Genomic DNA, 27472 nt, shown 5'->3' with positions numbered 1-27472 from the left:
CAATATATATTAATGACTTGGGTGAGGGAAGTAAATGCAACATTTCCAAGTTTACAGATGACACAAAGTTGGGGAGGAAAGTGAACTGTGAGAGGGATGCAAAGAGGCTCCAATGTGATTTGGACAAATTGGTTGAGTGGGCAAATGCATGGCAGATGCAGGATAATGAGGATAAATACGAGGTTATCCACTTTGGTGTAAAAACAGAAAGTCTGATTATTATCTGAATGGTGATAGATTGGGAAAGGGGGAGGTGCAACGAGACCTGGGTGTCCTTGTACAATTGTTGCTAAAAGTAAGCATTCAGTTGCAACAAGCAGTTAGGAAGGCGAATGATATGTTGGCCTTCATTGCAAGAGGAATTGAGTGCTGGAGCAAGGATGTCTTACTACAGTTATACAGGGCCTTGGTGAGACCACATCTGGAGGTTTGTGTGCATTTTTGGTATCCTTATCTGAGGAAGGATGTTCTTGCCATGGAGGGAGTGTAAATAAGATTTATTAGGCTGATTCCTGGGATGGCAGGATTCACGTATGAGGAGAGATTGGGTCGACTAGGCCTATATTCACTCGAGTTTAGAAGAATGAGAGGGGATCTCACAGAAACCTATAAAATTTTAACAGGACTCGACAGGCTAGATGCAAGGAGGATGTTCCTGATGGCTGGTGAGTCGAGAACCAGGGGTCACAGTCTCAGGATACGGGTATGACATTTAGAACCGCGAGGAGGAGAAATCTCTTCACTCAGAGGGTGGTGAAACTGTGGAATTCTCTACCGCAGAAGGCAGTGGAGGCCAAGTTACTAATTATATTCAAGAAGGAGATAGATATATTTCTTAATGCCAAAGGGATCAAGGGATTTGGGGAGAAAGCGGGTACAGGGTACTGAATTAGACGATCAGCCGTGACCTTTTTTGAATGGCGGAGCAGGTCCGAAGGGCCGAATGGCCTACTCCTGCTTTTATTTTCTATGCTTCTATCCAACTAATGATTTGACAGAGGTATTCAAAATCATGAGGGGTCTGGACAGAGTAGATAGACAGAAACTACTCCCACTCATGAATGGATCGAGAACGAGAGGGCACAGATTTAAAGTATTTGTTAACAGAAGCAAAAGTGACATGAGGAAAAACTTTTTCACGCATCGAGTGGTTAAGGTCTGGAATCCGCTGACTGAGAACATGGTGGAGGCATGTTCAATTGAAGCATTCAAAAGGGAATTAGGCAGTTATATGAAAAGGAAGAATGTGCAGGGTTACGGGGAGAAGGCAGGGGAATGGAACTGAGGAAGTTGCTCTTCCAGAGCCGATGCGGACACGGATGAATGGCCTCCTTCTGTGCTGTAACGATTCTGTGATTCTGTAATGACACAAACAGATGCCAGCTGTAGTGCTGTAGTAGTGCTCTCATCTCTGAGTCAGTAAGTTCTGGATTCAAGTACCATTACAGAGGCTTGAGCTGAAAATCCAGTGCGGTACCAAGGGAGTGCTGTGTTGTCGGTAGTGCAGTCCTTTGGTTAAGATGTGAAACTGAGGATCCACCTTCCCTCTAAGGTAAACCCAAATTATCCCATGGCACTATTTCAAAGAAGATCAGGGATGTTCTCCCCAGTGTCTTGGCCAATATTTATTCCTGAACCAACATCACTAAAACAAATTATCTGGTTGTCATCACATTGCTCTTTGTAGGACCTTATGTGTAACAAATTGGCTGCTATGTTTCCTACATTACAACAATGATTACACTTCAAGAATTTTTTTTATATTCTTTCATGGAATGTGGGTATTGCTGGCAAGGCCAGCATTTGTTGCCCATCCCCAATTGCCCTTGACAACTGAGTGGCTTGCTAGGCCTTTTCAGGGGGCAGTTAAGTCTCAACCACACAGCTGTAGGTCTGGAGTCACATGTAGGCCTGACCAGGTAAGGACAGCAGATTTCCTTCCCTAAAGGACATTTGTGTACCAGATGGATTTTTACAACAATCGATAATAGTTTCATGGTACTATTACTGAGACTAGCTTTCAATTCCAGATTTTTTAAATTAATTGCAATTATTTTTAATTGAATTGAAATTCCACCAGCTGCTGTGGCGGGATTTGAACCAGTGCCCCCAGGGCATTGACCTGGGCCTCTGGACTATTAGTTTAGTGACATTACCACTATGCCACCATCACCCCGTAATTTCATTGGCTGTAAGGTGCTTTTGGATGTCCTGAGGTCATGTAAAGTGCAATATTAATGTAAGGCTTAATTTAATATCCTATAAAATAATCTTAATCACATCATTTGTCTTTTTTCTTGTGAAGATATGGCTCCATGCATGTTGGTGGCCACCAGTATCCCTCTCAAATTGCCATTCTATGTATATGACCCTGTATAGTAGCCAGAAATTTTCTCCATGATCATGATCTGGAAGTTAGATCTGAAATGCACTCAATCCTGTGCCCATTCTGTTGATGTCAAGTTGCACCCGAGTTGCTTGCCAATCTCATTAGCAAATCCTGACTGTAAAATAAGCATAAATTTGCATTCTTGTCCATCTTAGTTCAAATGAAATTCGAACGGAACCATTGGGGTTTCAAGGTATTAGTATGGATGACTATAAAATTGGGAAAAAATATTTTTTCTTCAGAGTGAGGTAGCAGAATGCTAGGTATGTGGTGCACAAACGCCAGAAAGATTTTTAATTAACTCATTTAAATTGCTTTGCAGAGAGTCTCAATAGGCTCAATTTTTTTCTTTTTTCACAGATGACTGATTCATAACAAAGGTTGTCAGGAAGAATGCTTTTAATTTTGCTGATGTAAACCTGCAGACCTTCCCTTATGAGATCGAGGGAAGGTGTGACCTGCTGCTCAGCTCCCTCACGTGTAGTCAGGGTGCAGGCAGAGGAACTGAGTATCAAATTCATAGTGCAGATGATGGCGGACCAGTGTAGAAAAAGATTCAGTGATGTGACAAGAGCAGCTACTCAGCATGGTCTACATTTGTTTGTTGCTCACAGTGGCTACCAAACTTCAGTCACTGAGGTGGAGCTAATTTGATAAGTGATGGAGCTAATTCATAAGTCACCTTTCAGGTCAGGAAAGATGAAAACCACTGGCTCCTTCAATTATTCCACAGAGAGGGATCAGTAAATGATCTTAAAACAATCATGGAGTCATATATACTGTAGAGAAGTAGACCATTTGGCCCATTGACTCCAAGCTGGCTCTCCATGGAGCTATCCAGTCAATCTCACTCCCCCGCTCAATCTCCAACATCCTGCAAGTTTATTTCCTTCAATTGGCCATCCAATTTCCTTTTGAAGTCATTGATTGTCTCAGCTTTCCACCACCTTTGTAGGCAATGAGTTCCAGGTCATTACAACCGTTGCATAAAAAAGTTCTTCCTTATATTCCCCCTGCATCTCTTGCCCAAAACCGTCAATCTGTGTTCCTGAGTCCTTGTACCAACAGTTAATGGAAACAATGTTTCCTTGTCTAACCTATCTAAGCTTGTCAAAATCTTATGCACTTCTATTAAATCTCCCCTCAATCTCCTTTGTTCTGAGGAGAACAAACCCAGCTTTTACAACCTAACCTTGGAACTAAAATCCCCCATTCCAAAATTCCCTAGACTCGCGGAAGGTTCCATTAGATTGGAAAATTGCAAATGTAATTCCTATATTCAAAAATGAAGGGAGACAGAAAGCAGGAAACTACAGGCCAGTTAGCTTAACATCTGTCATAGGGAAAATGTTATTAGCTATTATTAAAGATGTTATAGCCAGGCACTTAGAAAAATTCAAGGTCATCATTCAGAGTCAACAGGATTTTGTGAAAGGGAAATCATGTTTAACCAATTTATTGGAGTTCTTTGAAGAAGTAACATGTGCCGTAGATAAAGGGGAACTAGTAGATGTACTGTACTTAGATTTCCAGAGGCATTTGATAAGGTGCCACATCAAAGGTTATTTAGAATTTAGAACATTACAGCGCAGTACAGGCCCTTCGGCCCTCGATGTTGCGCCGACCTGTGAAACCATCTGACCTACACTATTCCATTTTCATCCATATATCTATCCAATGACCACTTAAATGCCCTTAAAGTTGGCGAGTCTACTACTGTTGCAGGCAGGGCGTTCCACGCCCCTACTACTCTCTGAGTAAAGAAACTACCTCTAACATCTGTCCTAAATCTATCACCCCTCAACTTAAAGCTATGTCCCCTCGTGTTTGCCATCACCATCCGAGGAAAAAGACTCTCACTATCCACCCTATCTAACCCTCTGATTATCTTATATGTCTCTATTAAGTCACCTCTCCTCCTCCTTCTCTCCAACGAAAACAACCTCAAGTCCCTCAGCCTTTCCTCGTAAGACCTTCCCTCCATACCAGGCAACATCCTAGTAAATCTCCTCTGCACCCTTTCCAAAGCTTCCACATCCTTCCTATAATGCGGTGACCAGAACTGCACGCAATACTCCAGGTGCGGTCTCACCAGAGTTTTGTACAGCTGCAGCATGACCTCGTGGCTCCGAAACTCGATCCCCCTACTAATAAAAGCTAACACACCATATGCCTTCTTAACAGCCCTATTAACCTGGGTAGCAACTTTCAGGGATTTATGTACCTGGACACCAAGATCTCTCTGTTCATCTACACTACCAAGAATCTTCCCATTAGCCCAGTACTCTGCATTCCTGTTACTCCTTCCAAAGTGAATCACCTCACACTTTTCCGCATTAAACTCCATTTGCCATCTCTCAGCCCAGCTCTGCAGCCTATCTATGTCCCTCTGTACCCTACAACATCGTTCGGCACTATCCACAACTCCACCGATCTTAGTGTCATCCGCAAATTTACTAACCCACCCTTCTACACCCTCTTCCAGGTCATTTATAAAAATGACAAACAGCAGTGGCACCAAAACAGATCCTTGCGGTACACCACTAGTAACTAAACTCCAGGATGAACATTTGCCATCAACCACCACCCTCTGTCTTCTTTCAGCTAGCCAATTTCTGATCCAAAGCTCTAAATCACCTTCAACCCCATACTTCCGTATTTTCTGCAATAGCCTACCGTGGGGAACCTTATCAAACGCCTTACTGAAATCCATATACACTACATCCACTGCTTTACCTTCATCCACCTGTTTGGTCACCTTCTCGAAAAACTCAATAAGGTTTGTGAGGCACGACCTACCCTTCACAAAACCGTGCTGACTATCGCTAATGAACTTATTCTTTTCAAGATGATTATAAATCCTGTCTCTTATAACCTTTTCCAACATTTTACCCACAACCGAAGTAAGGCTCACAGGTCTATAATTACCAGGGCTGTCTCTACTCCCCTTCTTGAACAAGGGGACAACATTTGCTATCCTCCAGTCTTCCGGCACTATTCCTGTCGACAATGACGACATAAAGATCAAGGACAAAGGCTCTGCAATCTCCTCCCTAGCTTCCCAGAGAATCCTAGGATAAATCCCATCTGGCCCAGGGGACTTATCTATTTTCACACTTTCCAAAATTGCTAACACCTCCTCCTTGTGAACATCAATCCCATCTAGCCTAGTAGTCTGAATCTCAGTATTCTCCTCGACAACATTTTCTTTCTCTACTGTAAATACTGACGCAAAATATTCATTTAACGCTTCCCCTATCTCCTCTGATTCCACACACAACTTCCCACTACTATCCATGATTGGCCCTAATCTAACTCTAGTCATTCTTTTATTCCTGATATACCTAGAGAAAGCCTTAGGGTTTTCCCTGATCCTATCCGCCAATGACTTCTCGTGTCCTCTCCTCGCTCTTCTTAGCTCTCCCTTTAGATCCTTCCTGGCTAGCTTGTATCTCTCAAGCGCCCTAACTGAGCCTTCACATCTCATCCTAACATAAGCCTTCTTCTTCCTCTTGACAAGCGCTTCAACTTCTTTAGTAAACCACGGCTCCCTCGCTCGACAACTTCCTCCCTGCCTGACAGGTACATACTTATCAAGGACACGCAGTAGCTGCTCCTTGAATAAGCTCCACATTTCGATTGTTCCCATCCCCTGCAGTTTCCTTCCCTATCCTACGCATCCTAAATCTTGCCTAATCACATCATAATTTCCTTTCCCCCAGCTATAATTCTTGCCCTGCGGTATATACCTGTCCCTGCCCATCGCTAAGGTAAACCTAACCGAATTGTGATCACTATCACCAAAGTGCTCACCTACATTTAAATCTAACACCTGGCCGGGTTCATTACCCAGTACCAAATCCAATGTGGCATCGCCCCTGGTTGGCCTGTCTACATACTGTGTCAGAAAACCCTCCTGCACACACTGGACAAAAACTGACCCATCTAAAGTACTCGAACTATAGTATTTCCAGTCAATATTTGGAAAGTTAAAGTCCCCCATAACAACTACCCTGTTACTCTCGCTCCTGTCGAGAATCATCTTCGCTATCCTTTCCTCTACATCTCTGGAACTATTCGGAGGTCTATCGAAGACTCCCAACAGGGTGACCTCTCCTCTCCTGTTTCTAACCTCGGCCCATACTACCTCAGTAGACGAGTCCTCAAACGTCCTTTCTGTCGCTGTAATACTCTCCTTGATTAACAATGCCACACCCCCCCCTCTTTTACCATCTTCTCTGTTCTTACTGAAACATCTAAATCCCGGAACCTGCAACATCCATTCCTGCCCCTGCTCTACCCATGTCTCCGAAATGGCCACTACATCGAGATCCCAGGTACCAACCCATGCTGCAAGCTCACCCACCTTATTCCGGATGCTCCTGGCGTTGAAGTAGACACACTTTAAACCAAGTTCTTGCTTGCCAGTGCCCTCTTGCGTCCTTGTAACCTTATCCCTGACCTCATTACTCTCAACATCCTGTACACTGGAACTACAATTTAGGTTCCCATTCCCTTGCTGAATTAGTTTAAACCCCCCCGAAGAGCACTAGCAAATCTCCCCCCCAGGATATTGGTACCCCTCTGGTTCAGGTGAAGACCATCCTGTTTGTAGAGGTCCCACCTACCCCAGAAAGAGCCCCAATTATCCAGGAAACCAAAACCCTCCCTCCTACACCATCCCTGCAGCCACGTGTTCAACTCCTCTCTCTCCCTATTCCTCGCTTCGCTATCACGTGGCACGGGCAACAACCCAGAGATAACAACTCTGTTTGTTCTCGCTCTAAGCTTCCACCCTAGCTCCCTGAATTTCTGTCTTAAATCCCCATCTCTCTTCCTACCTATGTCGTTGGTGCCTATGTGGACCACGACTTGGGGCTGCTCCCCCTCCCCCTTAAGGATCCCAAAAACACGATGCGAGACATCACGTACCCTGGCACCTGGGAGGCAACACGCCAACCGTGAGTCTCTCTCGTTCCCACAGAACCTCCTATCTGTTCTCCTAACTATGGAATCCCCAATGACTAATGCTCTGCTCCTCTTCCCCCTTCCCTTCTGAGCAACAGGGACAGACTCTGTGCCAGATACCTGTACCCCATTACTTACCCCTGGTAAATCGTCCCCCGCAACAGTATCCAAAACGGTATACCTGTTGTTGAGGGAAACGGCCACAGGGGATCCCTGCACTGCCTGCTGGTTCCCTCTCCTTCCCCTGACGGTAACCCATCTACCTACTTCTTTTACCTGAGGTGTGACTACCTCCCCATAACTCCTCTCAATAACCCCTCTCAATATTGCAGAAAATGAAAGCCCATGGTGAAGGGGGTAATATTTTGGCACGGATAGAAGATTGGCTAGCTAACAGGAAACAGAATAGGCATAAATGGGTAATTTTCTGGTTGGCAAATGCAACGAGTGGTGTGCCACAGGGATCAGTGCTGGGGCCTCAACTTTTTACAATTTATATAAATGACTTGGATGAAGGGGCCAAAGGTATGGGTTGCTAAATTTGCTGATGACAAAGATAGGTAGAAAAGTAGATTGTGAAGAGGACCAAAGGAGGCACCCTCTGAAGACAAGGTTTGAGTTATGACAGAAGATTGGAGAAACTGGCGCTTTTCAGTCTTGAAAGGAGGCGTTAGAGAGGTGGAGGGTAAATTTGGACTTCGGCAGTATCTCGAAATAGGGGAAAGTGATTTTCTTTTTGTATCTAAGGCAGGCTGTCAATTCACTACCATATGACTCATACTAGTGCTGAAGAATAGTTCCAATCCCATGATCTTGAAGAAGAGTACAAGACAGTAAATAGTACGGTAAATGCTAATCTAGAAAATTGCTTTAAATTACAAGGGGACGATTTCAAAAGTGTAAAAGGTACAATTAAAACTGATATTGCTGTGCAGAATTTCCAATAATGATCAAAATATGGCGTGGACACCCGTAGCAGTAGAGGTGAAATCCCTTGATGAATTTACTTGATGAAGTGAGTGGGCATAGATCTGGCAAATGGAGTATAATGTGGCAAAATGTGAAATTGTCCATTTTAGCAGGAAGAATAAAAAAGAAATATATTATCTAAATGGTGAGAGATTGTAGAACTCGGAGATGCAGAGGGATCTGGGTGTCCTAGTGCATGAATCGCAAAAGGTTAGTATGCGGGTACAGCAAGTAATTAGGAAAGCTAATATAATGTTATTTTTTATTGTGAGGTGAATTGAATACAAAAGTAGGGAGGTTATGCTTCAGCTGTACAGGTCATTGGTGAGACCACATCTGGAGGACTGTGTACAATATTGGTCTCCTTATTTAAGGAAGGATGTAAATGCGTTGTAAGAAGTTCAGAGAAGGTTTACTAGACTAATAGCTGGAATGAGTGGGTTGTCTTCTGAGGAAAGGTTGGACAGGTTAGGCTTATATCCACTGGAGTTTAGAAGAGTAAGAGGCAGCTTGATTGAAGCATATAAGATTCTGCGGGGTCTTGACAGGGTGGATGTGGAAAGAATGTTTATTCTTTTGGGAGAATCTTGAAATAGGGCTCACTATTTAAAAATAATGGGTTTCCCATTTAAGATGGAGATGAGGAGAAATCTTTTCTCTCAAGAGGGTCATGAGTCTTTGGAAGTCTCTTCCTCAAAAGGCGGTGGAAGCGGAGTCTTTGAATATTTTTAAGGCAGAGGTAGATAGATTCTTAATAAGCAAGGGGCCAAAAGGTTATTGGGGGTAGGCAGGAATGTGGAGTTGAAGTTACACTTAGGTCAGCCATGATCTTGTTGAATGGCGGAGCAGTCTCAAGGGGCTGAGCGGTCTACTCCTGCTCCTAATTCGTATGTTCATATCCCTGGAACCATTCTGGTAAATCTCTTCTGTACCCTCTCAAGGGCCTTTACACCTTCCTCAAGTGTGGTGGCCAGAACTGGATGCAATACTTCAGGTGGGGCCTAACCAGAGCTTTAAAATGGTTCAGCATTACTTCACTGCTTTTGTACTCAATGCCTGTATTTAGCAAGCCCAAGATCCCATATGCTTCACTAAACACTTTTGCAATATGTCCTGCCACCTTCAAAAATTGATGCACATGCACCCCCAGGTCCCTCTCTTGCAGCTCACTCATTAGAACTGTGGCACTAAGTCGATATTGCCTCCCCCTATACCTTCTGGCAAAATGCATTACTTCAAACTTGTCAGTATTGCATTCTATCCTCCACCTCTTATTCTGCTCACCTATCTATGTCCTGTTGCAGGCGGTTAGAGTCATAGAGTCAGAGTGCAATACAGCATAGAAACAGGCCCTTCGGCCCATCGTGTCTGTGCCGGCCATCAAGCACCTAACTATTCTAATCCCATTTTCCAGAACTTGGCCCATAGCCTTGTGTGCTATGGCATTTCAAGTGCTCATCTAAATACTTCTTAAATGTTGTGAGGGTTCCTGCCTCTACCACCTCTTCAGGCAGTGTATTCCAGATTCCAACCACCCTCTGGGTGAAAATTATTTTCCTCAAATCCCCTCTAAACCTCCTGCACCTTACCATAAATCTATGCCCCCTAGTTATTGACCCCTCTGCTAAGGGAAAAAGTTTCTTCCTACCTAACCTATCAATGCCCCTCATAATTTTGTATACCTCAGCCTTCTCTGCTCTAAGGAAAACAACCCCAGCCTTTTCAGTCTCTCTTCATAGCTGAAATGCTCCAACTCAGACACAGTGGGCAGCACAGTGGCACCGTGGTTAGCACCGCAGCCTCACAGCTCCAGCAGCCCGGGTTTGATTCTGGGTACTGCCTGTGTGGAGTTTACAAGTTCTCCCTGTGACCGCGTGGGTTTTCGCCGGGTGCTCCGGTTTCCTCCCACAGCCAAAGACTTGCAGGTTGATAGGTAAATTGGCCATTATAAATTGCCCCTAGTATAGGTAGGTGGTAGGGGAATTGAGGGAAGGTGGGGATGTGAGAGGGTAATGGGATTAATGTAGGATTAGTATAAATGGGTGGTTGATGGTTGGCACAGACTCGGTGGGCTGAAGGGCCTGTTTCAGTGCTGTATCTCTAAATAAAAATAAAATAAAACATCTTGGTAAATCTCCTCTGCACCCTCTCCAGTGCAATCACATCCTTCCTATAGTGTGGTGCCCAGAACTGTACACAGTACTCCAGCTGTGGCCTAACTAGCATTTAATACAGCTCCATCATAACCTCCCTGCTCTTATATTCTATGCCTTGGCTAATAAAGGCAAGTATCCCATATGCTTTCCTAACCACCTTATCTACCTGTGCTGCTGCCTTCAGTGATCTATGGACAAGTACACCAAGGTCCCTCTGACCCTCCGTACTTCCTAGGGTCTTACCATCCATTGTATATTCCCTTGCCTTGTTAATCCCCCCAAAATACATCACCTCACACTTCTCAGGATTAAATTCCATTTGCCACAGCTCCGCCCATCTTACCAGCCCATCTATATTGTCCTGTAATCTAAGGCTTTCCTCCTCACTATTTATGACACAACCAATTTTCATGTCATCTGCAAACTTACTGATCATACCTCATATATTCAAGTCTAAATCATTAACGTACACTACAAACAGCAAGGGTCCCAGCACCAATCCCTGCGGTACACCACTGGTCACAGGCTTCCACTCACAAAAACAACCCTCGACCATTACCCTCTGCCTCCTGCCACTATGCCAATTTTGGATCCAATTTGCCAAATTGCCCTGGATCCCATGGGATCTTACCTTCTTAACCAATCTCCCATGTAGGACCTTATCAAAAGCCTGACTGAAGTCCATTTTGACTACATCAACTGCTTTACCCTCATCTACACATTTCGTCACCGCCTCATATTATCCTCACTATTTGCCTCACCTCCAAGTTCGGTGTTACCAGCAAATTTTGAGATTCTACTCTGTATTCCAAGATCCAAGTCATTTATATAGAGTAGAAAAAAGCAGTGGTCCCAGCACTGACCCTTGGGGAGCACCACTGTCTACCATCCTCCAGTCTGAAAAGCAACCATTTACTATGACCACTGTTTTCTGTCCTTAAGCCAATTTTTTATCCAATTGGACACTGACCCTTGCAATCCAGGAGCCTTAATTTTGTTAACCATCTTTTTATGTGGTACCTTATCAAATGCTTTCTTAAAATCCATATAAACAACATCCACAGCATTCCCTTCATCAACCTTCTCTGTTACTTCAAAAAATTCAATTACATTAGTCAAGCATGATTTGCCTTTTACAAATCCATGCTGGCTATCCTTAATTAACTCAAACCTCTCTAAGTGTCCATTGATATTTTCCCTGATTATTGTTTTTAAAACATTATCCACCACTGATGTTAAACTTACAGGTCCACCCATGTTAAATCTCTCCTCAATCTCCTCTGTTCTAAGAAGAACAACCCCAGCTTTTGCAATCTAACTTTGTAACTAAAATCCCCCATCCCTGGAACCATTCTGATAAATCTCCTCTGGTTGTTTTGAAATTATGCACATGACTCACTTATACCCAAAATTCAACTGCAAATATGCAGGATGCTCAAGACCAGTATAAGCAGGTTATCCCATCCTGGGAGAATTATACCTCGGTCAACCATATTATTGCCCAGTGACTAAACAAACATACTTAAACATAGGCTAACTAAATAGACCATAGATTTCTGGGACCCTGGGGACTTTAAATTTATTTTTTGCTGGCTTACAATACTGTCTGTATTTTAATTTTAACAAGTTATTTGCAAAGCCTTTTTATTTTATTTACGTATCATTTGGAAGTAAGAGTAGAAGGAAACAAAAAGCGTGCCAACATTTGCATGGGAGTCCCCAGGTTCAAGCTGATTTGGTAGAAAGCCCAATTTGAGGGAAGATTTCCTCTCTGATCACCCTGCGGGCAGTGACATTTCCTGGCTTCCTTGTATCGGAACAGGGACTAACATCTGGGATTCCTCCTGACCCTCCACTTTCTTGAACAAATCCTCCCCATGATTTGGGCTTCCTGCCAGCAGGACACCTGAAGGCCAGAGTGATGATCATGGGTCTGATAGGATCCAATAGAGCAACATATGTCCTAACAAACATAGGAGCCACTGCACAGACCTGACTATAATTCAATATAAACTGACAGTTAAACTTTTGATTTACTACTCTCAGGATGGTGTGGTATTCTCAGAATGTGCAACAGAATACAGCCCATAATTTTCCATCCATGCATTTTAATGGGCTAAAAATAATGTTAATGCTTCTGTTTTTCTGTTTTTCTCTCCACAGATGCTGCCGGACCTGGTGAGTATTTCCAGCATTTTCTGTTTTTGTTTCAGATTTCCAGCATCCACAGTATTTTGCTTGGGTGCCTTGGGTTGCACCTCGAAAGGACCCTGTCCCTTTTCCACAGGTGTCTCCTGCCCCAGAACTGGTCCCAATATAATAAGAATCTGAAGCCCTCCCTCCTGTACCATGCCACACATTGCTTCTCTCCATCTTCCTATTTCTACTGTCATGAGTGCATGGCACTGTGAGTAATCAAGAGACCTTTGAGGTCCTTCTTTTTAGTTTCAAGGGGAGGACCCACTATTCGTGGTTAAATAAAAAAAGTTAAACATAGTATCAAACTTAAAGAAAGAGCAAATAATTGCGCAAAGATGGGTGGCAGGTCAGAAAATTGGGCAACATATAAAAAAAACAACAGAGGAGATTAATAAGGAGGGGAAAATTAGAGTATGAGAGAACGCTAGCTAGAAATATAAAAACAGTAGTAAGAGTTTCTATAGATATTTAAAAAAGAAAAGAGTTAGCAAAGCGAGTGAGTCTGGGGAATTAATAAGGGAAAATAAGGAGATGGCAAATGAATTGAACAGGTACTTTGCATCGGTCTTCACCATAGAGGATACAAGTAACATCCCAGAAATAACTGAAAATCAAGATATGGAAGGGAGGGAGGAACTCAAGAAAATTACAAATCACCAGGGATGTGGTACTGAGCAAATTGTTGGAGCTGTGGGCTGACAAGTCCCCGGGTCCTGATGGACTTCATCCTAGGGTCCATAAAGAAGTGGCTAGTGACATATTTGATACGTTGGTTTTAATTTTCCAAAATTCCCTTGATTCAGTGAAGGTTCCATTAGATTGGAAAATAGCAAATGTAACTCCTTTATTAAAAAAGGAAGACAGAAAGCAGGAAACTACAGGACAGTTAACTTAACCTCTGTCTGAGGGAAAATGTCAGAAGCTATTCTTAAAGATGTTATAGCGGGACACTTAGAAAATTCAAGGTAGTCAGGCAGACTGAAAATGGTTCTGTGAAAGGGAAATCATGTTTAACCGATTTATTGAAGTTCTTTGAAGAAGTAACATGTGCTGTGGATAAAGGGGAACCGGTGGATGTACAGTACTTAGATTCCCAGAAGACATTTGATAAAGTGCCACATCAAAGTATATTGTTGAAAATAAAAGATGTAGGTGATAACATATTGGCATTGTTATGAAGATCCTTCTATATTTTTTGTTAAGTATTTTTGAGGACTCATTTAAATTGTGGAGATGGATTCAGTGGAAGGCTGAAGATTTCATAAATGCTGGACTTTGTCTTGTTGTTGACAGTTCATTGAAAGCACACTGAGATGTTGTTTGAAACCAACCTTTGCTGGAAATCATGTGCTATAAGCTCAATAAACAACAGAAACCTCAGTGACCTGGGGAAGATGTTAATGGAGAAGCCATATGCTAAGGCTTATGGAGGTCAGTAAGTTGACTTTCTGGTTGTCGTTTCGCTTCTGAAATATTGTTTTCAGTTAAGTTGGGGTGTAAACTGTTTTGAAGACAGTTGGTGTTTTGCCTGCCAAAGAACAAGAAACCACCCAGCTCACCTCTTTCTCTACCTTTCTGAAGAAACCTTGTAAAGGTCCAGTGTGGGAAAACTAAAATCCATGGTGCTGCATCTCTCCTGAGAAGCTGGAAAAACCTGCCAGATTAATTCACAATGCCGCCTGAAAAGAGCTACTTTAGAAAAGATCCCAGTGACCCATCTCTGTATATCCGGACATCAGACCAAAAGGAACAACTGACTTCCTTCCATATCTTTTCTTGTTTCTTCAAGAATTAGAAATGATTTGGCCAAAGTATTCTTTTTCTTGTCTTTTCTGTAACAAACGTCTGCAGGGAGAATTTCTGTATTTTCCCAGTGTGTGTGTGAATGTTTGTGTGGGGAATTCAAAAAGGGAACTTTCATATTTCAGTCTGTGTAAATGCTTTGCTTCATTACTGAATAAGTCTTGTTTGATAATAAACCGATAATTTTGTTGTTTATTAAAGAAACCTGGTTGGTGTATTTCAATCCGGGATAAAAAGTAATGTACATGATTGACCGAATCGGTAACTGGGTAAACATTTTTAAAATATATGTTGTGACCTGCGGAGAAGTTGGACGAGAAAAGACAGCGCACTCTTCCTGCCTCAGTCATAACAGCATGGATAGAGGATAGGCTAGCCAACAGGAAACAGAGATTAGGCATAAATGGGTCATTTTCTGATTGGTAAGATGCAACGAGTGGTGTGCCTCAGGGATCAGTGCTGGGGTCTCAAATTATTACAATTTATATAAATGACTTGGATGAAGGGACCGAAGGTATGGTTGCTAAATTTTCTGATGACACATAGATAGGTAGAAAAGCCCTCCCTCAGCTGAAGAGTCAGTACTCCTCCATGTTGAACACCACTTGGAGGAAGCACTGAGGTTGGCACGGGCACAAAATCTAGATAGGTTAAGTGAGTGGGCAAAGATCCGGCAAATGTGGAAAAATGTGTAATTTTCCATTTTGGCAGGAAGAATTTTTTAAAAAAGCATATTATCTAAATGGTGAGAAATGGCAGAGCTCTGAGATGCAGAGGGGTCTGGATGTCCTGGTGTATGCATCGCAAAAGGTTAGTTTGCAGGTTCAGCAAGTAATTAGGAAAGCTGATAGAATGTTAACATTTATCGTGAGGGGAATTGAATACAAAAGTAGGGAGGTTATGCTTCAGTTATACAGGGAATTGGTGAGACTACATCTGGAGTACTGTGTACATTATTGGTCTCCTTATTTAAGGAAGGATGTAAATGCATTGGAAGCAGTTCAAAGAAGGTTTACTCAACTAATACCTGGAATGGATGGATTGTCTTATCAGGAACAGTTGGACAGGCTGGGCTTGTACCTGCCGGAGTTTAGAAGAGTAAGAGGTGACTTGATTGAAACATCTAAGATCCTGAGGAGTCTTGACAGGGTGGATGTGGAAAAGATGTTTCCCCTTTAGGAGAATCTAGAACTAGGGGTCACTGTTCAAAAATAAGGGGTCGCCCATTTAAGACAGAGATGAGAAATATTTTCTCTGAGGGTCGAGAGTCTCTTCCTCAAAAGGCAGTGGAAGCAGAGTCTCTGAATATTTTTAAGGCAGAGGTAGATAGATTTGCGATAAGCAAAGGGCTGAAAGGTTAATTGGGGGCAGGTGGGAATGTGGAGTTCAGGTTACAGGCCTAGCAAGCCACTCAGTTGCATCTAACTGCTACAAAGTCAATAAAAAGGAATGAAACTAGTTGGACCACCCAACATCGACCTAGGCACCAGAAACGACAACAGCAAACCCAGCCCTGTCAACCCTGCAAAGTCCTCGTTATTAACATCTGGGGGCTTGTGCCAAAGTTGGGAGAGCTGTCCAACAGACTAGTCAAGCAACAGCCTGACAGTCATACTCACTGAATCATACCTGACAATGTCCCAGACACTGTCATCACCATCCCCAGTTATGTCCTGTCCCACCGGCAGGACAGATGCAGCAGAGGTTCAGTAACCCGGGTTCAGTTCTGGGTACTGCCTATGCGGAGATTGCAAGTTCTCCCCGTACCGCTTAGGTTTCCGCCAGCTACTCAGGTTTCCTCCCACAGCCAAAGATTTCCAGGTTGATAGGTAAATTGGCCATTGTAAATTTCCCCTAGTGTAGGTAAGTGGCAGGAGAATTGAGGGAAGGTGGGGATCTGGTAGGGAATATGGGATTAAATGTAGGATTAGTATAAATGGGTAGTTGTTGGTCGGCACAGATTCGGTGGGCCGAAGGGCTTGTTTCAGTGCTGCATCTCTCTATGACTCTATGAGGTGGTGGCACAGTGGTATACAGTAGGGAGGGAATTGCCCTCGGAGTCCTCAACATCGACTCTGGGCCCCATGAAGTCTCATGGCATCAGGTCAAACATGGACAAGGAAGACTCCTGCTGATTACCACCTACCGCCCTCCCTCAGCTGCTGAGTCAGTACTCCTCCATGTTGACCAGCACTTGGAGGAAGCACTGAGGATGGCAAGGGCACAGAATGTACTCTGGGTGGGGGACTTCAATGTCCATCACCAAGAGTGGTTCGGTAGCACCGCTACTGACCGAGCTGGTCGAGTCCTAAAGGACATATCTGCTAGACTGGGTATGCGGCAGGTGGTGAGGGAACCAACAAGAGGGGAAAACATACTTGACCTCGTCCTCATCAATCTGCCTGCCGCATTAGTAGGAGTGACCACCGCAAAGTCCTTCTGGAGAGGAAGTCCCGCCTTCATATTGAGGATACCCTCCTTCGTGTTGTGTGGCACTACCACCGAGCTAAATGGGATAGATTTCGAACAGATCTAGCAATGCAAAACTGGGCATCCATGAGGCGTTGCGGGCCATCAGCAGCAGCAGGATTGTACTCAGCCACAATCTGTAACCTCATGGCCTGGCATATTCTCCACTCTATCATTATCATCAAGCCAGGAGACCAACCCTGGTTCAATGAAAAGTGCAGGAGGGCATGCCAGGAGCAGCACCAGGCATACCTCCAAATGAGGTGTCAACCTGGTGAAGCTACAACACAGGACTATCTGCGTGCCAAACTGCATAAGCAGCATGCGATAGACAGAGCTCAGCGATCCCATAACCAATGGATCAGATCTAAGCTCTGCAGTCCTGCCACATCCAGCCGTGAATGGTGGTGGACAATTAAACAACTAATGGAGGAGGTGGCTCCACAAATATCCCCATCCTCAATGATGGGGGAGCCCAGCACATCAGTGTGAAAGATAAGGCAGAAGCATTTGCAACAATCTTCAGCCAGAGGTGCCGAGTTGATGATACATCTCGGCCTCCTCCTGAAGTCCCCAGCATCACAGATGCCAGACTTCAGCCAATTCGAGTCACTCCACGTGCTATCAAGGAACGACTGAAGGCACTGGATAGTGCAAAGGCTATGGGCCCTCACCAAATTCCGGCAATAGTACTGAAGACTGGTGCTCCAGAACCTGCTGCGTCCCTAGCCAAGCTGTTCTAGTCCAGCTACCCTGCAATGTGGAAAATTGCCCAGGTATGTCCTGTACACAAAAAGCAGGACAAGTCCAACCCAACCAATTACCGCCCCATCAGCCTACTCTCAATCATCAGTAAAGTGATCGAAGGTGTCATCAACAGTGCCATCAAGCGGCACTTGCTTAGCAATAACCTGCTCAGTGATGCTCAGTTTGGGTTCCGCCAGGACCACTCAGCTCCTAACCTCATTACAGCCTTGGTTCAAACATGGACAAAAGAGCTGAGCTCAAGAGGTGAGGTGAGAGTGACTGCCCTTGACATCAAGGCAGCATTTGACCGAGTACGGCATCAAAGAGCCCTAGCAAAACTGAGGTCAATGGGAATCACGGGGAAAACCCTCCGCTGGCTGGAGTTATACCTAGCACAAAGGAAGACGGTTGTGGTTGTTGGAGGTCAATCATCTGAGCTCCAGGACATCACTGCAGGAGTTCCTCAGGGTAATGTCCTAGGTCTAACCATCTTCAGCTGCTTCATCAATGACCTTCCTTCAATCATAAGGTCAGAAGTGGGGATGTTCACTGATGATTGCACAATGTTCAGCACCATTCAGGACACCTCAGATACTAAAGCAGTCCGTGTAGAAATGCAGCAAGACTTGGACAGTATCAGCTTGGGCTGATAAGTGGCAAGTAATATTCGTGTCACACAAGTGCCAGGCAATGACCATCTCCAACAAGAGAGAATCTAGCCATCTCCCCTTGACATTCAATGGCATTACCATCGCTGAATCCCCCACTATCAACATCCTGAGGGCTACCATTGACCAGAAACTGAACTGGAGTAGCCATATAAATACCGTGTCTACAAGAGCAGGTCAGAGGCTAGGAATCCTGCAGCGAGTAACTCACCTCCTGACTCCCCAAAGCCTGTCCACCAACTACAAGGCACAAGTCAGGAGTGTGATGGAATACTCTCCACTTGCCTTGATGGGTGCAGCTCCAACAACACTCAAGAAGCTCGTCACCATCCAGGAAAAAGCAGCCCGCTTGATTGGCACTCCATCCACAAACATTCACTCCCTCCACCACCGACACACAGTGGCAGCAGTGTGTACCATCTACAAGATGCAAAGCAGCAACGCACCAAGGCTCCTTCGATAGCACTTTCCAATTCGCGACCTCTACCAACTAGAAGGACAAGGGCAGCAAATGCATAGGAACACCAACACCTGCAAGTTCCCCTCCAAGTCACACACCATCCTGATTTGGAACTATAGCGCTGTTCCTTCACTGTCGCTGGGTCAACAAAGAACAAAGAACAGTACAGCACAGGAGCAGGCCATTCGGCCCTCCAAGCCTGCGCTGATCTTGATGCCTGCCTAAACTAACACCTTCTGCGCTTCCAGGGCCCATATCCCTCTATTCCCTTCCTATTCATATATTTGTCAAGATGTCTCTTAAACGTCGCTATCGTATCTGCTTCCACCACCTCCCCTGGCAGCAAGTTCCAGGCACTCACCACCCTCTGTGTAAAAAACCTGCCTCGCACATCCCCTCTAAACTTTGCCCCTCGCACCTTAAACCTATGTCCCCTAGTAACTGACTCTTCCACCCTGGGAAAACGCTTCTGACTATCCACTCTGTCAATGCCACTCATAACTTTGTAAACCTCTATCATGTCGCCCCTCCACCTCCGTCATTCCAGTGAAAACAATCCGAGTTTTTCCAACCTCTCCTCATAGCTAATGCCCTCCAGACCAGGCAACATCCTCTGTACCCTCTCCAAAGCCTCCACGTCCTTCTGGTAGTGTGGCGACCAGAATTGCACGCAATATTCTAAGTGTGGCCTAACTAAGGTTCTGTACAGCTGCAACATGACTTGCCAATTTTTATACTCTATGCCCCGACCGATGAAGGCAAGCATGCCGTATGCCTTCTTGACTACCTTATCCACCTGCGTTGCCACTTTCAGTGACCTGTGGACCTGTACGCCCAGATCTCTCTGCCTGTCAATACTCCTAAGGGTTCTGCCATTTACTATATACCTCCCACCTGCATTAGACCTTCCAAAATGCATTACCTCACATTTGTCCGGATTAAACTCCATCTGCCATTTCTCCGCCCAAGTCTCCAACCGATCTATATCCTGCTGTATCCTCTGACAATCCTCATCATTATCCGCAACTCCACCAACCTTTGTGTCGTCTGCAAACTTACTAATCAGACCAGCTACATTTTCCTCCAAATCATTTATATATACTACAAACAGCAAAGGCACTGATCCCTGCGGAACACCACTAGTCACAACCTGGAATTCCCTTCCTAACAGCCCTGTGGGTGTACCTACCCCACATGGACTGCAGCGGTTCAAGAAGGCACCACCTTCTGAAAAGGAATTAGGGATAGGCAATAAATGCTGGCCTGGCCAGCGATGCCCACATCCCATGAATGAATAAAAGTAAAGCCAAATAAAGGCCAAGTGGCCTACTCCTCCTAATTCTTATGTTTGTATGTTCCTTAGCTCCTGAAAGTCTGACCAGAGGACCTCATTACCTGCCCTCTATGTCATTGGTACCAATGTGTACCACAACCTCTGGCTCACTCCCTTCCCCCTGCAGATTATTCTGCACCCTCTCTGTGATATCCTTTACCCTGGCACCAGGTAGGCAACACACCATGCAGGCTCACGATGACCATTATAGAAATGCCTGCCCAACCCCCTAACTATGGAATCTCCTATTTTGCCTGCATTTCTGCTCTTTGCTGTTTCCTCCCATGCAGTCCCTTGCCCATTGGTACCATGGTCTGGGATGCATTTCTTCAAGGTATCGTCTCTCCCAGCAATTTCCAATGCTGAGTACTAGTTTGAGAGTGGCAGATACCCTGAAGACCTCTGCACCTCCTGCCTCTTCCTACTGTTCTGAATGGCCACTCATCCACTATCCTGAACTCTTGTTGCCTGTGGAGTGGCCACCACCTGGAGCATATGATCCAGAAAGCTCCCATCCTCCCTGAATATCGAGCTGCCCAACAACTTATATTTATATTGCATGTATAACATAATAAAACATCCCAAAGCACTAACACAAAAGTAAAATACTGTGGATGCTGGAAATCTGAAACAGAAACAGAAAATGCTGGAAATACTCATCTTGTCAGGCAGCATCTGTGGAGAGAAAAACAGAAAAATGGAAACATTAACACTATTTTTCTCTGCATACTTGCTGTGTATTTCCAGCATTTTCTGTTTTTGTCCCAAGGCTCTTCACAGGAGCATTTTGATACAACATATGGCACCAAACCACATAAGGAGATATTAGGTCAGATGACCAAAAGCTTGGTCAAAGAGGTAGGTTTTAAACGTTTTAATCTGTTCCTGTAAACACTTTGGAACTGTACCATTCAGTATATATTCCCTCTCCCTATCGCTTCTGCCAAAATGCATCGCCTCACACTTCTCTGTATTAAAATCAACTGAGTGTCTCCTGGCAATGCAAAGCTGGCGCACAGCGATTGAAAACATCATCCGTGCATCTGAACATTTGCCAGCTTGCCAGTATGGGTCCGCGCATGCACATGTTAATGTCACCAATTAATGATGTCAGACATAATGACATCCGAGTGTTGCTTCACCCCTCAATGGCCGCGATACCCGCCTCCATCCCCTCCAACAGTACGCTGTTCCTTCCCGCAATTGGCGCCTCAATCACCACTTCTCTTCCTTGCTCTCTCCTGCCGTTCTCTCTCATGCCCCCCCTTCTTGCTGCTCCATCCTGTCACTCGCATCCTGCCTCGCCGCTAGCACCCCGCCCACTCACCCACTCCTGCCGCCTCTCAAGGCAGCGAGTGAGCAGACGGGAGGGGTGGAAGCAGTGAAGAGAAGCGGCAATCGCAGGAGGGAGCAGGAAACTGCATGTGATGATTGAGGTGGCAATCGCAGGAGGGAGCGGGGAACAGAAGCGGCGATCGCGAGAGCGAGCCGGGTACTGTTGGGTGGGTGGTGTGTGGAGGCAGCGATCACAGCTATTGAGGGATGAGGGGGTTTGGGTTCAATTAGTTTTTTTGTGTCAAATTGAGTAGCACCATTTTTATTACTGGAAGCTGCCTGAGCTGTCGAGAGGCTGCATTTGTGCATTTTCCAGTACTCCGCAGCCGAGCGGTTGCGTTGTCAGCAAACACAACCTAAATTCAATCTGCCCGTGTCTGACCATTCTTCTCGCCACTGATCAACCCAAGCCTGAATGTTGTCCAGGTCTTGCTGTATGTGGCCTATCTATGTCCTGTTGCAGCCAACTGATTTCATCCTCACTGTCTGCCACACACACCTCCAAGTTTGGTATCATCGGCAAATTTTGAAAAGTTACTCTGTCCTCCAATATTCAAGTTATTTAGATATATTTAAAAAAACAGTGGTCTGAGCATTGTCCAGTCTGACAAACAGCCCTTTTTCATGACTCGCTGTTTTCTGAACTTAAGCCAATTTTTTTATCCAAGCTGACCCTCTTATTCCATGACCCTCAATTTTGTTAAAAAGCCTTTTATATGGTACTTTGTCAAATGCTTTCTTAAAAATCCATACAGACAATATTCATTGCTTTCCCTTCATCAAGCTTCTCTGTTACTTTATTCAAACATTCAATCAGATCAGCCAAGCACAATGTGCCTTTTACAAATCTGTGCTGGTTTTCCTTAATTAACTTAAATCGCTCCAAGTCCCTGTTGATTTTTTCCCTGATTATTGTTTCACAAAAGTCCGAGTGTTTCAAGCCTGTGTCCTCAGTACCTTGCTCTATGGCAGTGAGGCCTGGACAACGTATGTCAGCCAAGAGCGACGTCTCAACTCATTCCATCTTCGCTGCCTCTGGAGAATACTTGGCATCAGTGGCAGGACCGTATCTCCAATGCAGAAGTCCTCGAGGCGGCCAACATCCCCAGCATATACACCCTACCGAGCCAATGGCGCTTGAGATAGCTTGGCCGTGTGAGCCGCATGGACGATGGCAGGATCCCCAAGGACGCATTGTACAACGAGCTCGTCACTGGTATCAGACCCACCAGCATTCCATGTCTCCGCTTTAAAGACGTCTGCAAATGTGACATGAAGTCTTGTGACATTGACCACAAGTCGTGGGAGTTAGTACCGTAAGGGAAAGTTGAAAAAAAAGAACTTTGAAGTTGCCAGTGATCGCCAGAGCTGGCGGACAGCCATAAAGGCGGGGCTAAGAGTGGCGAGTCGAAGAGACTTAGCAGTTGGCAGGAAAAAAGACAGAAGTGCAAGGAGAGAGCCAACTGTGTAACAGCCCCGACAACCAATTTTATCTGCAGCGCCTGTGGAACAGTCTGTCACTCTCGAATTGGCCTTTATAGTCTCTCCAGGCGCTGCTCCACAAACCACTGACCACCTCCAGGCACTTACCCATTGTCTCTCGAGACAATGAGGCCAAAGAAAGATTGTCTCTGAAACCTTACCCACAACTAATGTTAAATTGACTGGCCTGTAGTTACTAGGAATGTCCTTACACCCTTTCTTGAATAAGAGTGTCACATTTGTTAAGACAATGCCTCTCTCCCTCACCACTCGCAGCTTTTCATCTGCATACACTGCTGCGGTCTGCACTCTAGCCTCCTGTCCAACATCACCAGGATTCTGACCTGTGCATATTGGCCATCAAGGCTGCTGTGCACACATCTCTCTAATGGTGAGGAGAACTCTATGCACCCTCAGGATGCCCCTCTCTTTTGCACTCTGCTAATTGCTGACCAGGAGACGTGCCATCTGGGTCTATCTTTTGACTCACCTGTCCAGACCGGGGAAGGTCATTGAAACATTTCCTGCACTACACCCAGTTCTCCTCACCATTTCTCTACTGCTGACCTCATGAGCCACCTACAGCCATGCCTTCTTGATAAGCCTTGCAGGCTTTCTGTTGACAGTGGCAGGAACCAGGATGCTTCTTTACTTACTCACCACCTCCAGCATCACCTGCGGTGAGGCAACAGAAAAATAGAGGGCTGTCCTTGCACAGGGGCCCCTCCCTTCTCACTTCCCTATTCTCTGCTCCTCCATCCATCCTTTAGGATGATCGGCAACCTTAGCAGCAGGTGCCACTTGCCCTTCAAATTGGGTCCGCTGCTGCCTGTGTCCCATCTTCTTCCTGCGTCTGCCGCTGCTAATTGGGCAATTAACTGTTTTCCATATTAAAATTGCAACGCCTGCATGCTGCTGCAGCGGTGCAGGACTGGGACCCAGAAGTGATGGCGATGCTGGGTTTCTGATCCATAGAATCAGAAGACAAAATCAGACCTGGGTAGACAGAAAAGTGCCCATCTCGCCACTGTACCAGACACATAAAGACAAGTTTCCATGTCTCCACTACAATCAGGCACAGAGACAGGAAATGTTCCCTCGAATTTTTTCGAGCGTGTGAATGATTTCATTAGGTGCTTAGCCCCTTTAATTATTTTGCGCAGCTGCGCACGTGTTAATTTAAAGGGGCCGACTTGTGCATGGGGACATTCGGGTTCCTGTACGGTTAGAGCAGGGTTATCCAACATATGGCCCGCGGGCCAGGATCCAGCCACCAAAGGTTTCCATCCGGCCCGCAGGTGTAACTACACTGGGGCCGTTCCTCATCCTCACCATGGGTCCGTGATTGCAGTTGAGAAATTTCCTTTTGTCTTCTTCTTGCAGACTGGCCTTTTTAAAAACATCGCGCTGTCAATTTCACTGCTGATAGTGGGCACAGCCATTCCTTAACTTCAGACAGATTCAGGGTTTTTTAAAAGCCCACCGAGAAACCCTGAATCTGTCCAAAGTTGGGGAACGGTTGTACCCACTGTCAACAACTGCCAGCTATTAAACTGACTTCAAATGTTTTTTTTTAAACTTATCAACCATCTGCTGTGTGTTCCCACTCTCTGCACCTGTCAGAGAGAGTGTGTGAAAGGGAGCAGAGAGGGGGGGCCGAGAGAGAGAGACGATAGAGAGAGAGAGACAGAGATGGAGAGAGAGAGAGAGAGAAAGAGAGAGGGAGGGCCAGACAGAGGGGGAGGGGGCTCCGGGGTGGGAGGGAGACAGAGAGAGGGACAAAGAGAGAGAGGGCAGGAACAGAGAGAGAGAGGGGGGGGGGGACAGAGAGAGGGAGGGAGAGAGGACAGAGAGAGGGAGGGAGGGAGGGAGGACAGAGGGAGGGAGGACAGTAGGAGGGAGGACAGAGAGGGAGGGAAGGAGGGATAGTGAGAGAGAGAGAGAGTTGAGAGAGGGAGGGGGACAGAGAGGGAGGGGGAGGGGGACAGAGAGGGAGGGGATGGAACAGAGGGGGGGACAGAGAAGGAGGGGAGGACAGAGAGGGAGGGAGGACGGGGGGGCAGAGAGGGAGGGAGGACGGGGTGGCGGAGGGGGGCAAGATGGGGGGGGGAACTGATGGGGGGGCAGGGAGAGAGAGGAGAGGGAGGGGCAGGGAGAGAGAGGAGGGATACAGGGAGAGAGGGTTATCAAGAAAGTAAGTCAATAATTTAGTCTTCTCATCTAAAGCTTCTTCACAAAAATGTACATTTGTTGCTGTTTTGATTAACAGTAAGATACATTTTAATGCCTTTACTTTACCTTTCAAAAATTGCCCCACTGGCCCCCAATGTAAGACAAAAATTGTAATGTGCCCCACCCCCACGCGAAAAGGTTGGACAACCCTGGTTTAGAGGGAACATTGCAGACAGGTTTGTATGAGTCCACTAAATCACCCCATGCAGCCAGATAGATTTCCATTGTTCACTGTAGTCCCCATTTTCAGCACCCCGCAATAAAGCACAGTAGGTTATTTAAAACATTAGAAAACTTCAAGTAACGCCCATAAATAAATGTTTGTAAAACTTCATCAAGTATAGTTGGGGTGTGAAACGGATGGTTTCACATTCAAGTACCCATGTCTTCTTGTGCCATGAATTGATTTCAAAATTTTTCAAGGTTAGACAGATTTGATAATTTTCTTCTCACTTTTTCTGGTTAGACAGAAATTCTGTTGCCAAATTTAAAAAAAACAGAATCAAACAAAAACACATTAAATAATCAATGCATTTAGACAACATGTTTTAAATGCAGATAACATTGCATTTCAAACTATTTTAGTGATTTGAACCTTAGATGTTAAATTATGTCAACTTCTGTAAAACTCAATATTGTGTGGTGTTAGTTCAACACCATATTGAATATTAAAACATGTTTTTGAGGCCAAATGTATCAAAACGAAACTGAACCCAAACACCGACTGGTGCAAATCAATCTTTTGTCTCCGTGGAACATTCAAGGCAACTGTTAAAAGTTGCCCTTATTGTAGTTTTGGTGGGACTTACAAATTATGTAATAAAGAGAAGTTCCATGCTTGCTTTGTTTTCAATGAACTTATATTAAGCAAATATTTAGATTTAGGCTACGGTGAGAATTGTCTAATTCCAACCACAAATTTTCGTTTGAATACGGAATCCGTTTGGAACTGACCTTCCAGCAACACAAGCCCCCGCGAGTGATGTTAAGATTTAGGAGCTGTGGTTACCTGAGTCGCATCTGAGAAGGCAAATGTTAACCAAACTGGCTGCAGGTCTGGAGACTGTGGAGCGTCTCACGGAGAAAGGGATAGTGGGAAGCTCAGTGACGAAGAGAAGCAGCTGCGCGGCTTTTCCTTTATGATTTCAAATCAAATGTAGTCTTAATCACAATGCATTCTCCCGAATGCTTACTTTTATTTCCTTTCGATTCCGTTCATAAAGTATTGTCTACATGTTGGAAGAATTTCAAACGGAAATCAAACTTTAACAATTGTAATTTATAAATACACTGCGATCCCAAGGTGGAGGATTACAATCACTAAATAAGGACACGCTATTATTAACCAGACTTTGTCCTAACTTTCCTATGACAATACAGTGCGTAGGAAAACCTTTTTCCTAGTTATGGAGTCAGTGAACGGACTGATCAATTTAAAATTGGAATCAAGAGAATGAGGAGACGAGTTCGGGGACATTTCTTCAGATTGTGTTATATTTATACTTGAGGCAGCAACATTGCTGCTTAAATTGGATACATATTTGAAGGAAGAGAAAAAAAAGAAACCGCAGGTGTGGGGATCAGTTTTGATTGCACTTGCAAAGAATCAACAAAGATATCATGAGCCGAATTGCCTCATGCTGTGCTGTAAATGTTTCGGTGTGCAGCTGGTCTCATTTTTACGCCCCAAGTCGGGCGACAGGCCCATTTAAAATTGAAAGGAACCAGTCGTCTTGTAAGCCAGCACTGGGTGCAAGTGCACTGTACATACTGAGTTTGGTGTTTCAGCCGAAGAGGATATTTTTCTGTGTGGTAGGTGATGTTAGCATAAGATTTAAAGGCCTGTTGATTGTAGAACACAGTAGATCACTCAAGATGCCAAATTATCTTAAGAACAAATGCAAGTGTCAGGAAAAACCCGATGTGAAAATGAAAAATATTTAATTTACTCCGTTGGAAATTTACCTCAGGCTCTTAATGCAAACAATCCTACAAGTTAACTTAAAAAAAAACTAGCAGCCAAGATGGCCACTACAATTTTACATTTGAAATACCAGGAGATTGAACTAGAAACAAAACGTCTAACAAGAAGTCCAACCAGAACAATGCTTTGGCTAAATGAGATTAGTCCGATCATCCTCATTAGCAGGACATTCCAAACTATCTCGAGGCATTCATAAATGGAGACGTCCCTCCAGGGGATAAACAGTGCCAACTGCACCTCAGCAAAGCTTTAGGTTTTAAATTTTGGACCTCATTAAA

At 44.8% G+C, this 27472-nt stretch overlaps 1 protein-coding gene across 2 annotated transcripts in view; it reads right to left on the bottom strand.

Annotated features, from left to right (window-relative positions):
* Positions 1-26280, bottom strand: part of LOC137371483 (gap junction alpha-5 protein-like) — a 66948-nt gene extending 40668 nt beyond the window's left edge. For both annotated transcript variants that reach the window (XM_068034152.1, XM_068034153.1), the window contains exon 1: positions 26220-26280. The gene's annotated coding sequence lies outside the window, so the exon portion shown is untranslated. The remainder of the gene's footprint in view (positions 1-26219) is intronic.
* Between the last annotated feature and the right edge of the window lie 1192 nt (positions 26281-27472).

Source organism: Heterodontus francisci, chromosome 6, assembly GCF_036365525.1.
Source record: "Heterodontus francisci isolate sHetFra1 chromosome 6, sHetFra1.hap1, whole genome shotgun sequence".
Taxonomy (NCBI): Eukaryota; Metazoa; Chordata; class Chondrichthyes; order Heterodontiformes; family Heterodontidae; genus Heterodontus; species Heterodontus francisci.
Note: the sequence above shows the minus strand (reverse complement) of the source record. Positions and strands in the feature narration are given on the sequence as shown.